This window comes from Hyperolius riggenbachi, chromosome 3, assembly GCF_040937935.1.
Source record: "Hyperolius riggenbachi isolate aHypRig1 chromosome 3, aHypRig1.pri, whole genome shotgun sequence".
Lineage (NCBI taxonomy): Eukaryota > Metazoa > Chordata > Amphibia > Anura > Hyperoliidae > Hyperolius > Hyperolius riggenbachi.
Window position 1 is genome coordinate 41,710,766 of NC_090648.1, and position 12,728 is coordinate 41,723,493.

A 12,728-nucleotide genomic window follows, 5' to 3' on the forward strand; every position below is an offset into this window, starting at 1 on the left:
CAGCATAGCTGCAAACAACTTCCAAATAAGTCTACAAAGTCTTGCTAGATAGAGGCATAACATGATCAGTATTCCTTTGAATGCGTTTATTGACCCAAATCAAGTTGTACCTAACAGCAACTGGACACGATCTAGAAGAAATGTCCTTACCTTTATCGGCAATTTCTATTTACTAATTCCTCAGTGATGAGCAATTTGAATAGCTTGTCACATAGTAAACACTCAAGTATGCCTCCAGAATCTCTTCTCTCAATTGTTTGCAATATACGTAGCTAGCTCCTGAACTAGCCTGTTTTTCCCAAGACCGATATCTCACCAGAGTGGAATACGAAAGAAGCCACGGTTCAATTTCCTTTTTAGACCTGACGCAAATTTTTGATTGTGCGTGAAATTCCAAAATTGTCTTGAGCAGGGTTTGTTCTTGTCTGCAGAGATCTGGACAGCTATTTGCAAAGTCTCGGTTTAGACCTCAGGAAATTCCAGGTGTGGTCTAGGAAGTATAGCATATTTTTAAATGTACTCACATCTAATGATGGTCAATGAGATGATCCAAATTCTGGCTTGTTTTAAATTGTACAGAGTTAAGAACTGGGGAAATCAAATCGACCTTCAGCCATTTCTTAGTGACGCACTTTCAAACCCCCAATTTTTTGAACATGTCATTGACTATTTCTACTCACCACTGGTAACTACAAGTCAAATGCAGTGTCATTGTAGATTGTCAATACCCAAATGTAATCCTCCCATTACAATGGTATGGTTCTGAGCTGTCAAATACACCAACCTATTGCAAACTACCACTTTAGAACTCATCCCTAATCCCATGTGTGGTGAAATACTGTATATTTTTCCCTTCATTTACCCGCAATCAGTACAACACTTATTTAGTGTCTCAGGTTGGTGCCAAAGCTTTACTTAGTTAATCTATTGTAGTGAAATGCAAATGCTTTGGTCTGATTGCTATTAAAATACCCAGAGCACTGTGAGCAGGATTTGAACCTGCGCAGGAATATCCCATTGGATTTCGAGTCCAACGCCTTAACCACTCGGCCATCACAGCTTGTTTTCTGCTGTACAAACTACACTTTAAAAATACTTTGTCACTTCCAGAAACATTTTACTAGGCCTAAGGTGGCTTCAGGTACTCTGGAAACAGACGTTTCCTTAAACCAGGTGTGACAGTTGCAGAATTGCCGCAAATAAAAATGAAACTCTGCTGAGACTTGTGGTGGTTCAAGTCATGGGGAGACACCAGTTTCCTCAAACTTAGTATGAAGGTTTTTAGAATTACTGCAACAAAAAACTACTCCAAACACATCAATACAATATTGCCAGTTATAGGCATAAAATGATGAATATTCCTGTGACTGTTTGCATTTCTGCAGTGTGGAGAAGTCAGTTTCTTCAAACCAGGTATGAAAAGTTTCAGCATAGCTGCAAACAACTTCCAAATAAGTCTACAAAGTCCTTCTAGATAGAGGCATAACATGATTAGTATTCCTTTGAATGTGTTTATTGACCCAAATCAAGGTGTACCTAACAGCAACTGGACACGATCTAGAAGAAATGTCCTTACCTTTATCGGCAATTTCTATTTACTAATTCCTCAGTGATGAGCAATTTGAATAGCTTGTCACATAGTAAACACACAAGTATGCCTCCAGAATCTCTTCTCTCAATTGTTTGCAATATACGTAGCTAGCTCCTGAACTAGCCTGTTTTTCCCAAGACCGATATCTCACCAGAGTGGAATACGAAAGAAGCCACGGTTCAATTTCCTTTTTAGACCTGATGCAAATTTTTGATTGTGCGTGAAATTCCAAAATTGTCTTGAGCAGGGTTTGTTCTTGTCTGCAGAGATCTGGACAGCTATTTGCAAAGTCTCGGTTTAGACCTCAGGAAATTCCAGGTGTGGTCTAGGAAGTATAGCATATTTTTAAATGTACTCACATCTAATGATGGTCAATGAGATGATCCAAATTCTGGCTTGTTTTAAATTGTACAGAGTTAAGAACTGGGGAAATTAAATTGACCTTCAGCCATTTCTTAGTGACACACTTTCAAACCCCCAATTTTTTGCACATGTCATTGACTATTTCTACTCACCACTGGTAACTACAAGTCAAATGCAGTGTCATTGTAGATTGTCAATACCCAAATGTAATCTTCCCATTACAATGGTATGGTTCTGAACTGTCAAATACACCAACCTATTGCAAAGTACCACTTTAGAACTCATCCCTAATCCCATGTGTGGTGAAATACTGTATATTTTTCTCTTCATTTACCCGCAATCAGTACAACACTTATTTAGTGTCTCTGGTTGGTGCCAAAGCTTTACTTAGTTAATCTATTGTAGTGAAATGCAAATGCTTTGGTCTGATTGCTATTAAAATACCCAGAGCGCTGTGAGCAGGATTTGAACCTGCGCAGGAATATCCCATTGGATTTCGAGTCCAACGCCTTAACCACTCGGCCATCACAGCTTATTTTCTGCTGTGCAAATTACACTTTAAAAATACTTTGTCACTTCCAGAAACATTTTGCTAGACGTGGGGTGGCTTCAGGTACTCTGGAAACAGCCGTTTCCTTAAACCAGGTGTGACAGTTTTCAGCATTGCGCAAATAAAAATGAAACTCTGCTGAGACTTGTGGTGGTTCAAGTCATGGGGAGACACCAGTTTCCTCAAACTTAGTATGAAGGTTTTTAGAATTACTGCAACAAAAACTACTCCAAACACATCAATACAATATTGCCAGTTATAGGCATAAAATGATGAATATTCCTGTGACTGTTTGCATTTCTGCAGTGTGGAGAAGTCAGTTTCTTCAAACCAGGTATGAAAAGTTTCAGCATAGCTGCAAACAACTTCCAAATATGTCTACAAAGTCTTGCTAGATAGAGGCATAACATGATCAGTATTCCTTTGAATGCGTTTATTGACCCAAATCAAGGTGTACCTAACAGCAACTGGACACGATCTAGAAGAAATGTCCTTACCCTTATCGGCAATTTCTATTTACTAATTCCTCAGTGATGAGCAATTTGAATAGCTTGTCACATAGTAAACACACAAGTATGCCTCCAGAATCTCTTCTCTCAATTGTTTGCAATACACGTCGCTAGCTCCTGAACTAGCCTGTTTTTCCCAAGACCGATATCTCACCAGAGTGGAATACGAAAGAAGCCACGGTTCAATTTCCTTTTTAGACCTGATGCAAATTTTTGATTGTGCGTGAAATTCCAAAATTGTCTTGAGCAGGGTTTGTTCTTGTCTGCAGAGATCTGGACAGCTATTTGCAAAGTCTCGGTTTAGACCTCAGGAAATTCCAGGTGTGGTCTAGGAAGTATAGCATATTTTTAAATGTACTCACATCTAATGATGGTCAATGAGATGATCCAAATTCTGGCTTGTTTTAAATTGTACAGAGTTAAGAACTGGGGAAATTAAATTGACCTTCAGCCATTTCTTAGTGACACACTTTCAAACCCCCAATTTTTTGCACATGTCATTGACTATTTCTACTCACCACTGGTAACTACAAGTCAAATGCAGTGTCATTGTAGATTGTCAATACCCAAATGTAATCTTCCCGTTACAATGGTATGGTTCTGAGCTGTCAAATACACCAACATATTGCAAAGTACCACTTTAGAATCAGAATCAGAATCAGAATCACTTTATTCGCCAAGTACGACAGTTGTCGTGCCTGGAATTGGTTGTGGTACACATGGCATAGGCATTCTTACATAACAGACAATACAAGAACAGACAGGAATATACAACGAGACAGGTATAGCCGCATAGATTGTGGAAACTGGGGAACAGTTCATTTGAGAGCACTGGCAGCTAGAGTGAAGGGCAGTACTGCCCAGAGTGGTGAGAGTTCAGGGATCCGAGCATTGGCTAGGGGCTAGGTGCTGCGGACGGTGACGGAGGGAGGGTTGGAGTTCAGGTGGAGGACAGCTTGAGGGAAGAATGTGTTCCTGCGCCTGGTAGTTCTGGAATAGATGGTTCTGTAACGTCGGCCTGTTTGCATAAATTTGAAGTAGTGGTTCCCCGGGTGAGAGGGGTCCTGTGAAATCTTGGAAGCCCTCGACCCCAGTCTCGCTGTGTGGAGGAGGTCCAGTGGTGGCAGGGGCGAGCCTATGATCTTCTCCGCCGTGTTAATTACCCTTTGGAGTTTGTACTTGTCCTTGGTGGATGCCCCTGCATACCATACAATGACGGAGGAGCAGAGTATGGATTCCGTGGTAGCGGTGTAAAAGCTGGTCAGCAGTTCGCGTGGCATACCGAATCTCTTCAGTTGACGCAAGAAGAATAGCCTCTGCTGGGCCTTCTTCTGTATCCTGGAGGTGTTTTGCTCCCACTTAAGGTCCTTAGTTATGGTTGTACCGAGGAACCGTACGTCGGACACCCTGGAGACTGTATCTCCATCAATGAGGACTGGGGAGAGTGTGGAGGGGTGCTTCCTGAAGTCTACAATGAGCTCAACAGTTTTTGTCGCATTGAGAACGAGCTTGTTTCCCTTGCACCAATTGCTGATCCTCTCAATCTCGCTTCGGTAAGCGTGCTCACCTCTGTTGTCGATGAGGCCGATGATAGTGGTGTCGTCTGCGAATTTGATGACTTTGACGGAGTCTGCAGATGAGGTGCAATTGTTGGTGTACAGAGAAAAAAGTAGCGGGGACAGCACACACCCTTGCGGAGCCCCTATGTTGGTGGTTTTTTCGTAGGAGGAGCAGTTTCCGAGCTTAACCCGCTGCGTTCTGTTGGAAAGAAAGTCGTTGACCCACGCACACAGGGTGGGATTGACTCCAAGCTGCCTAAGGTTATCGAGCAGGATGACAGGGCAGAGGGTGTTGAACGCAGAGCTAAAATCCAAGAACAGGATCCTAGCATAGGAGTCTGGTTTGTCAAGGTGCTCAGTGATGTATGACAGGCTGATGTTCATGGCATCCTCCACGGACCTGTTGGCTCTGTATGCAAACTGGTGTGGGTCGAGGACTCATCCCTAATCCCATGTGTGGTGAAATACTGTATATTTTTCCCTTCATTTACCCGCAATCAGTACAACACTTATTTAGTGTCTCTGGTTGGTGCCAAAGCTTTACTTAGTTAATCTATTGTAGTGAAATGCAAATGCTTTGGTCTGATTGCTATTAAAATACCCAGAGCGCTGTGAGCAGGATTTGAACCTGCGCGGGAATATCCCATTGGATTTCGAGTCCAACGCCTTAACCACTCGGCCATCACAGCTTTTTTTCTGCAGTACAAATTACACTTTAAAAATACTTTGTCACTTCCAGAAACATTTTGCTAGGCCTAAGGTGGCTTCAGGTACTCTGGAAACAGCCGTTTCCTTAACCACTTGCCGACCGCACACTCATAACGTGCGTCGGCAAAGTGGCAGCTGCAGGACCAGCGACGCAGTACTGCGTCGCCAGCTGCAGCCTAATTAATCAGGAAGCAGCCGCTCGTACGAGCGGCTGCTTCCTGTCAAATCACGGCGGGGGGCTCCGTGAATAGCCTGCGGGCCGCCGATGGCGGCTCGCAGGCTAGATGTAAACACAAGCGGAAATAATCCGCTTTGTTTACATTTGTACGGCGCTGCTGCGCAGCAGCGCCGTAAGGCAGATCGGCGATCCCCGGCCAATCAGCGGCCGGGGATCGCCGCCATGTGACAGACCACATCCTGTCACTGGCTGCACAGGACGGATAGCGTCCTGTGCAGCCCGGAACACCAGGGGGAGGCAGCAGGTAGGAGAGGGAGGGGGAATTTCGCCGCGGAGGGGGGCTTTGAGGTGCCCCCCCCCCCGCCACCCACAGCAGGCAGGAGAGATCAGACCCCCCCAGCGCATCATCCCCATAGGGGGGAAAAAAGGGGGGCAATCTGATCTCCCTGCCTGCACCCTGATCTGTGCTGGGGGCTGCAGAGCCCACCCAGCACAGATCAATCAAACCAGCGCTGGTCCTTAAGGGGGGGTAAAGGGTGGGTCATCAAGTGGTTAAACCAGGTGTGACAGTTTTCAGCATTGCGCAAATAAAAATGAAACTCTGCTGAGACTTGTGGTGGTTCAAGTCATGGGGAGACACCAGTTTCCTCAAACTTAGTATGAAGGTTTTTAGAATTACTGCAACAAAAACTACTCCAAACACATCAATACAATATTGCCAGTTATAGGCATAAAATGATGAATATTCCTGTGACTGTTTGCATTTCTGCAGTGTGGAGAAGTCAGTTTCTTCAAACCAGGTATGAAAAGTTTCAGCATAGCTGCAAACAACTTCCAAATAAGTCTACAAAGTCTTGCTAGATAGAGGCATAACATGATCAGTATTCCTTTGAATGCGTTTATTGACCCAAATCAAGGTGTACCTAACAGCAACTGGACACGATCTAGAAGAAATGTCCTTACCCTTATCGGCAATTTCTATTTACTAATTCCTCAGTGATGAGCAATTTGAATAGCTTGTCACATAGTAAACACACAAGTATGCCTCCAGAATCTCTTCTCTCAATTATTAAAAATATACGTAGCTAGCTCCTGAACTAGCCTGTTTTTTACAAGACCGATATCTCACCAGAGTGGAATACGAAAGAAGCCACGGTTCAATTTCCTTTTTAGACCTGGTGCAAATTTTTGATTGTGCGTGAAATTCCAAAATTGTCTTGAGCAGGGTTTGTACTTGTCTGCAGAGATCTGGACAGCTATTTGCAAAGTCTCGGTTTAGACCTCTGGAAATTCCAGGTGTGGTCTAGGAAGTATAGCATATTTTTAAATGTACTCACATCTAATGAAGGTAAATGAGATGATCCAAATTCTGGCTTGTTTTAAATTGTACAGAGTTAAGAACTGGGGAAATCAAATCGACCTTCAGCCATTTCTTAGTGACGCACTTTCAAACCCCCAATTTTTTGCACATGTCATTGACTATTTCTACTCACCACTGGTAACTACAAGTCAAATGCAGTGTCATTGCAGATTGTCAATACCCAAATGTAATCTTCCCATTACAATGGTATGGTTCTGAGCTGTCAAATACACCAACCTATTGCAAAGTACCACTTTAGAACTCATCCCTAATCCCATGTGTGGTGAAATACTGTATATTTTTCCCTTCATTTACCCGCAATCAGTACAACACTTATTTAGTGTCTCAGGTTGGTGCCAAAGCTTTACTTAGTTAATCTATTGTAGTGAAATGCAAATGCTTTGGTCTGATTGCTATTAAAATACCCAGAGCGCTGTGAGCAGGATTTGAACCTGCGCAGGAATATCCCATTGGATTTCGAGTCCAACGCCTTAACCACTCGGCCATCACAGCTTGCTTTCTGCTGTACCAATTACACTTTAAAAATACTTTGTCACTTCCAGAAACATTTTACTAGGCCTAAGGTGGCTTCAGGTACTCTGGAAACAGACGTTTCCTTAAACCAGGTGTGACAGTTTTCAGCATTGCGCAAATAAAAATGAAACTCTGCTGAGACTTGTGGTGGTTCAAGTCATGGGGAGACACCAGTTTCCTCAAACTTAGTATGAAGGTTTTTAGAATTAATGCAACAAAAACTACTCCAAACACATCAATACAATATTGCCAGTTATAGGCATAAAATGATGAATATTCCTGTGACTGTTTGCATTTCTGCAGTGTGGAGAAGTCAGTTTCTTCAAACCAGGTATGAAAAGTTTCAGCATAGCTGCAAACAACTTCCAAATAAGTCTACAAAGTCTTGCTAGATAGAGGCATAACATGATCAGTATTCCTTTGAATGCGTTTATTGACCCAAATCAAGGTGTACCTAACAGCAACTGGACACGATCTAGAAGAAATGTCCTTACCCTTATCGGCAATTTCTATTTACTAATTCCTCAGTGATGAGCAATTTGAATAGCTTGTCACATAGTAAACACACAAGTATGCCTCCAGAATCTCTTCTCTCAATTGTTTGCAATACACGTCGCTAGCTCCTGAACTAGCCTGTTTTTCCCAAGACCGATATCTCACCAGAGTGGAATACGAAAGAAGCCACGGTTCAATTTCCTTTTTAGACCTGATGCAAATTTTTGATTGTGCGTGAAATTCCAAAATTGTCTTGAGCAGGGTTTGTTCTTGTCTGCAGAGATCTGGACAGCTATTTGCAAAGTCTCGGTTTAGACCTCAGGAAATTCCAGGTGTGGTCTAGGAAGTATAGCATATTTTTAAATGTACTCACATCTAATGATGGTCAATGAGATGATCCAAATTCTGGCTTGTTTTAAATTGTACAGAGTTAAGAACTGGGGAAATTAAATTGACCTTCAGCCATTTCTTAGTGACACACTTTCAAACCCCCAATTTTTTGCACATGTCATTGACTATTTCTACTCACCACTGGTAACTACAAGTCAAATGCAGTGTCATTGTAGATTGTCAATACCCAAATGTAATCTTCCCGTTACAATGGTATGGTTCTGAGCTGTCAAATACACCAACCTATTGCAAAGTACCACTTTAGAACTCATCCCTAATCCCATGTATGGTGAAATACTGTATATTTTTCCCTTCATTTACCCGCAATCAGTACAACACTTATTTAGTGTCTCTGGTTGGTGCCAAAGCTTTACTTAGTTAATCTATTGTAGTGAAATGCAAATGCTTTGGTCTGATTGCTATTAAAATACCCAGAGCACTGTGAGCAGGATTTGAACCTGCGCGGGAATATCCCATTGGATTTCGAGTCCAACGCCTTAACCACTCGGCCATCACAGCTTATTTTCTGCTGTACAAATTACACTTTAAAAATACTTTGTCACTTCCAGAAACATTTTGCTAGGCCTAAGGTGGCTTCAGGTACTCTGGAAACAGCCGTTTCCTTAAACCAGGTTTGACAGTTTTCAGCATTGCGCAAATACAAAATGAAACTCTGCTGAGTCTTGTGGTGGTTCAAGTCATGGGGAGACACCAGTTTCCTCAAACTTAGTATGAAGGTTTTTAGAATTAATGCAACAAAAACTACTCCAAACACATCAATACAATATTGCCAGTTATAGGCATAAAATGATGAATATTCCTGTGACTGTTTGCATTTCTGCAGTGTGGAGAAGTCAGTTTCTTCAAACCAGGTATGAAAAGTTTCAGCATAGCTGCAAACAACTTCCAAATAAGTCTACAAAGTCTTGCTAGATAGAGGCATAACATGATCAGTATTCCTTTGAATGCATTTATTGACCCAAATCAAGGTGTACCTAACAGCAACTGGACACGATCTAGAAGAAATGTCCTTACCCTTATCGGCAATTTCTATTTACTAATTCCTCAGTGATGAGCAATTTGAATAGCTTGTCACATAGTAAACACTCAAGTATACCTCCAGAATCTCTTCTCTCAATTGTTTGCAATATACGTAGCTAGCTCCTGAACTAGCCTGTTTTTCCCAAGACCGATATCTCACCAGAGTGGAATACGAAAGAAGCCACGGTTCAATTTCCTTTTTAGACCTGACGCAAATTTTTGATTGTGCGTGAAATTCCAAAATTGTCTTGAGCAGGGTTTGTTCTTGTCTGCAGAGATCTGGACAGCTATTTGCAAAGTCTCGGTTTAGACCTCAGGAAATTCCAGGTGTGGTCTAGGAAGTATAGCATATTTTTAAATGTACTCACATTTAATGATGGTCAATGAGATGATCCAAATTCTGGCTTGTTTTAAATTGTACAGAGTTAAGAACTGGGGAAATTAAATTGACCTTCAGCCATTTCTTAGTGACACACTTTCAAACCCCCAATTTTTTGCACATGTCATTGACTATTTCTACTCACCACTGGTAACTACAAGTCAAATGCAGTGTCATTGTAGATTGTCAATACCCAAATGTAATCTTCCCGTTACAATGGTATGGTTCTGAGCTGTCAAATACACCAACATATTGCAAAGTACCACTTTAGAATCAGAATCAGAATCAGAATCACTTTATTCGCCAAGTACGACAGTTGTCGTGCCTGGAATTGGTTGTGGTACACATGGCATAGGCATTCTTACATAACAGACAATACAAGAACAGACAGGAATATACAACGAGACAGGTATAGCCGCATAGATTGTGGAAACTGGGGAACAGTTCATTTGAGAGCACTGGCAGCTAGAGTGAAGGGCAGTACTGCCCAGAGTGGTGAGAGTTCAGGGATCCGAGCATTGGCTAGGGGCTAGGTGCTGCGGACGGTGACGGAGGGAGGGTTGGAGTTCAGGTGGAGGACAGCTTGAGGGAAGAATGTGTTCCTGCGCCTGGTAGTTCTGGAATAGATGGTTCTGTAACGTCGGCCTGTTTGCATAAATTTGAAGTAGTGGTTCCCCGGGTGAGAGGGGTCCTGTGAAATCTTGGAAGCCCTCGACCCCAGTCTCGCTGTGTGGAGGAGGTCCAGTGGTGGCAGGGGCGAGCCTATGATCTTCTCCGCCGTGTTAATTACCCTTTGGAGTTTGTACTTGTCCTTGGTGGATGCCCCTGCATACCATACAATGACGGAGGAGCAGAGTATGGATTCCGTGGTAGCGGTGTAAAAGCTGGTCAGCAGTTCGCGTGGCATACCGAATCTCTTCAGTTGACGCAAGAAGAATAGCCTCTGCTGGGCCTTCTTCTGTATCCTGGAGGTGTTTTGCTCCCACTTAAGGTCCTTAGTTATGGTTGTACCGAGGAACCGTACGTCGGACACCCTGGAGACTGTATCTCCATCAATGAGGACTGGGGAGAGTGTGGAGGGGTGCTTCCTGAAGTCTACAATGAGCTCAACAGTTTTTGTCGCATTGAGAACGAGCTTGTTTCCCTTGCACCAATTGCTGATCCTCTCAATCTCGCTTCGGTAAGCGTGCTCACCTCTGTTGTCGATGAGGCCGATGATAGTGGTGTCGTCTGCGAATTTGATGACTTTGACGGAGTCTGCAGATGAGGTGCAATTGTTGGTGTACAGAGAAAAAAGTAGCGGGGACAGCACACACCCTTGCGGAGCCCCTATGTTGGTGGTTTTTTCGTAGGAGGAGCAGTTTCCGAGCTTAACCCGCTGCGTTCTGTTGGAAAGAAAGTCGTTGACCCACGCACACAGGGTGGGATTGACTCCAAGCTGCCTAAGGTTATCGAGCAGGATGACAGGGCAGAGGGTGTTGAACGCAGAGCTAAAATCCAAGAACAGGATCCTAGCATAGGAGTCTGGTTTGTCAAGGTGCTCAGTGATGTATGACAGGCTGATGTTTATGGCATCCTCCACGGACCTGTTGGCTCTGTATGCAAACTGGTGTGGGTCGAGGACTCATCCCTAATCCCATGTGTGGTGAAATACTGTATATTTTTCCCTTCATTTACCCGCAATCAGTACAACACTTATTTAGTGTCTCTGGTTGGTGCCAAAGCTTTACTTAGTTAATCTATTGTAGTGAAATGCAAATGCTTTGGTCTGATTGCTATTAAAATACCCAGAGCGCTGTGAGCAGGATTTGAACCTGCGCGGGAATATCCCATTGGATTTCGAGTCCAACGCCTTAACCACTCGGCCATCACAGCTTTTTTTCTGCAGTACAAATTACACTTTAAAAATACTTTGTCACTTCCAGAAACATTTTGCTAGGCCTAAGGTGGCTTCAGGTACTCTGGAAACAGCCGTTTCCTTAACCACTTGCCGACCGCACACTCATAACGTGCGTCGGCAAAGTGGCAGCTGCAGGACCAGCGACGCAGTACTGCGTCGCCAGCTGCAGCCTAATTAATCAGGAAGCAGCCGCTCGTACGAGCGGCTGCTTCCTGTCAAATCACGGCGGGGGGCTCCGTGAATAGCCTGCGGGCCGCCGATGGCGGCTCGCAGGCTAGATGTAAACACAAGCGGAAATAATCCGCTTTGTTTACATTTGTACGGCGCTGCTGCGCAGCAGCGCCGTAAGGCAGATCGGCGATCCTCGGCCAATCAGCGGCCGGGGATCGCCGCCATGTGACAGACCACACCCTGTCACTGGCTGCACAGGACGGATAGCGTCCTGTGCAGCCCGGAACACCAGGGGGAGGCAGCAGGTAGGAGAGGGAGGGGGAATTTCGCCGCGGAGGGGGGCTTTGAGGTGCCCCCCCCGCCACCCACAGCAGGCAGGAGAGATCAGACCCCCCCAGCGCATCATTCCCATAGGGGGGAAAAAAGGGGGGCAATCTGATCTCCCTGCCTGCACCCTGATCTGTGCTGGGGGCTGCAGAGCCCACCCAGCACAGATCAATCAAACCAGCGCTGGTCCTTAAGGGGGGGTAAAGGGTGGGTCATCAAGTGGTTAAACCAGGTGTGACAGTTTTCAGCATTGCGCAAATAAAAATGAAACTCTGCTGAGACTTGTGGTGGTTCAAGTCATGGGGAGACACCAGTTTCCTCAAACTTAGTATGAAGGTTTTTAGAATTACTGCAACAAAAACTACTCCAAACACATCAATACAATATTGCCAGTTATAGGCATAAAATGATGAATATTCCTGTGACTGTTTGCATTTCTGCAGTGTGGAGAAGTCAGTTTCTTCAAACCAGGTATGAAAAGTTTCAGCATAGCTGCAAACAACTTCCAAATAAGTCTACAAAGTCTTGCTAGATAGAGGCATAACATGATCAGTATTCCTTTGAATGCGTTTATTGACCCAAATCAAGGTGTACCTAACAGCAACTGGACACGATCTAGAAGAATTGTCCTTACCCTTATTGGCAATTTCTATTTACTAATTCCTCAGTGATG

The 12,728-nt window shown here is 43.9% G+C and overlaps 6 non-coding genes across 6 annotated transcripts; all 6 read right to left on the reverse strand.

The window, feature by feature from the left end:
• Positions 1-978: 978 nt before the first annotated feature.
• Positions 979-1,060, reverse strand: TRNAS-CGA (transfer RNA serine (anticodon CGA)). The gene has a single exon. It is a non-coding gene; the product is annotated as a tRNA-Ser (tRNA).
• A 1,344-nt stretch (positions 1,061-2,404) lies between these two features.
• Positions 2,405-2,486, reverse strand: TRNAS-CGA (transfer RNA serine (anticodon CGA)). The gene has a single exon. It is a non-coding gene; the product is annotated as a tRNA-Ser (tRNA).
• A 2,693-nt stretch (positions 2,487-5,179) lies between these two features.
• Positions 5,180-5,261, reverse strand: TRNAS-CGA (transfer RNA serine (anticodon CGA)). Its single transcript has one exon. It is a non-coding gene; the product is annotated as a tRNA-Ser (tRNA).
• Positions 5,262-7,249: 1,988 nt separating this feature from the next.
• Positions 7,250-7,331, reverse strand: TRNAS-CGA (transfer RNA serine (anticodon CGA)). The gene has a single exon. It is a non-coding gene; the product is annotated as a tRNA-Ser (tRNA).
• Positions 7,332-8,674: 1,343 nt separating this feature from the next.
• Positions 8,675-8,756, reverse strand: TRNAS-CGA (transfer RNA serine (anticodon CGA)). The gene has a single exon. It is a non-coding gene; the product is annotated as a tRNA-Ser (tRNA).
• A 2,694-nt stretch (positions 8,757-11,450) lies between these two features.
• Positions 11,451-11,532, reverse strand: TRNAS-CGA (transfer RNA serine (anticodon CGA)). Its single transcript has one exon. It is a non-coding gene; the product is annotated as a tRNA-Ser (tRNA).
• Positions 11,533-12,728: the final 1,196 nt, after the last annotated feature.